The sequence below is a fragment of the Anas platyrhynchos genome, chromosome 5 (genome assembly GCF_047663525.1).
Source record: "Anas platyrhynchos isolate ZD024472 breed Pekin duck chromosome 5, IASCAAS_PekinDuck_T2T, whole genome shotgun sequence".
NCBI lineage: Eukaryota > Metazoa > Chordata > Aves > Anseriformes > Anatidae > Anas > Anas platyrhynchos.
Window position 1 is genome coordinate 10,886,045 of NC_092591.1, and position 2,316 is coordinate 10,888,360.

Genomic DNA, 2,316 nt, shown 5'->3' on the forward strand with positions numbered 1-2,316 from the left:
GTCCAGGAAGCCCACGCTGTACCCCACCTCAATGTGGAGCATCTTCTACATCCACCTAGGGGAGATCTTGGCTGAAGCAGCTGCCCTGCAGGCAGAAAATCAAAATATAGGCCTCTTGCAGAGGCTGACCTCACCGCTGGATTACTGTCACCTCCTTCCTCTCCTGGGAAGGTGCTGTGGGGCAGCCAGCAGACTCAGCACCTGGTTACTGCACCTGGGATGAGTTCTGGTTCATCTACAGCTATGGTCTAATGCAAAGTGCCAAAGACGGTACAGAGACATAAAGCTGAGCGTGAGCCATGAGCTTGCATGGTGTTGCTGGAGCTCTCCCCTTCAGCCAGGCTGCTGACACCCACGCTCAGTTTCAGGATGGTTAAGGGGGGACAGCCATGGAAACCCGGTGTGGGGGCCTCCCCTGGTGGAAGATGTGGCTGAGGCCTGATGTTTGTGCTGGAAAGAAGCTCTGGGCTGAGCGGGCATGGTGTCAAACTGCAGATGCTTCTTCTGGTCCGTGCCACTTTGGCATCCCACCCTCTGGGGCTGCTGCTTTCATCTCTGGACTGCCTCCCCCAAAATGAGCATGGTAGCAGGAAAAGAAAATCTACCCCCATGATATCTGCCAAAACAGGAAGCAGAAGCAGGGGGGACACTCAGACCCATGATCTCTGGTCACTGGGAAGCACTGATTCATCTCAGGGCAGCCTTCGGGCTGTGCTGGCCGCAGGGACCCCTCAGGAATTGCCTGAGCCTGGGTCACCTGCCTGGCAGTCTGTGGCATCGCCATGGGACCAAAACACAGGCTTGCGTGTCAGATTGAAAATCATGAGAAAGACGAAATGGTGCAAGACTTGGTCCTGAAGAGCAGTGAGTGTGTGTGTCCGATGGCAATGTGCTGTTACAGCTGGTTTTCAGGGCAGCACGGTGCAGCTGGAGGCAAGCTTGGTGCTGCACCTGCTGACCCTTCTGTGCAGGAGGCCAAAGGATGTGGTTCCTGGGGGCTACACACACCTCTGGCTCAGGGCACAGCCATACAGGTGGTGCTCCTGGCTGTCTGCAGGCAGAGGATGCTCTTCTGGACACGGCGGGACCCCAGGGCTGTGTTGCTTCCCCTGCCCTTGGTTGTGTGATCTTTGCAGGACACATAGGCATCTGTCCCCAGGTACGCAGCAGATTTGCAGTGGGGACTCAGTGACACGTCTCAGGCCTGCTAAAACCTCTCTTAAAATATCTGGGGAGTCCCTGTAGCTCAGAAGCTTCCCTACTGGCTTCCGAGACCAGCGTCTCACCCTCAGCTTAACACAGGAGACTCCTGCAGCGAGCAACATGGGACAGACCAAGGGAGTCTGATGCTCAGCTTGTGTTAGCAAATGTAGCTGCTGCAAATCTGCAGGCACCCTTGGTTTTCTTGGATAAATGTCTGTACAGAACAATTTATGTGAGCTACAAAGTAGATTCACATCACGGGGTCTGTTGCTGGGCCTCATCTTTCGCTACTGTAAATTAACTTCAGTGGGGCCAGGGTAATTCTGCCAGCATGCAGGGGAACAGGAAGCATCTTGTAATTGGGCCTTAAATTAACAGCTCGGAGCTTAGGTGTCATCCTTCAGATGCTGCATTTACCCAAAACAAATCTATCACTTCAACCCCCTGCTGATCAGCAGGATCATTGCGTTGCTTGTCTGCTTCCCGAGACAGGCATCTTGTACTGATGTATATGAAGCTGTCTAGTGGCTAACCAAGTTATTCCAGGCTGCATATATTTTGGTACTGCATGGAAATTTTTATGTGTTCTGTAACTACTACTCAGAATGCACTGCACAGGGCTACACTTTCTGTATTTACAGTTTGTGCTATCGAAGAAGTTATGTTAAATCTATGGTTGTGAGAATTCCCGGCTTTTGCAGTTTCTTCATTAATATGCATGACAAATTTATCAGCTGTAACCCGTTCTTAAAAGCAAGAGCTGCTTCAGAGATTTATAATTTCATTTTGCAGTTGCTTCCACAAGTTTGAACAGCAAACTCACATGGGATCATTCACCTCTTCCCCGTTGAGCATTGAAGCCTTTCTTACTAGCAATCCTAACACCCAGATTTAGATGCACAGAAGACTACAAAAGGGATGTCTCTACCAAAAAAATAAAAATGCTGTGAATCCTTTGCACTAGAGGATGAATAATTTGTTCTGCCTATGAAAATTAAGAGAATATAAACAAGAAGTATTCATAAGGACATTATTCTGAAAAGAAGTTTGAATTTCCTCTTTCTACATGCTGGAAAGCCAATATCCTTCTCTGTCAGCTAAAGGTGTGTCAAG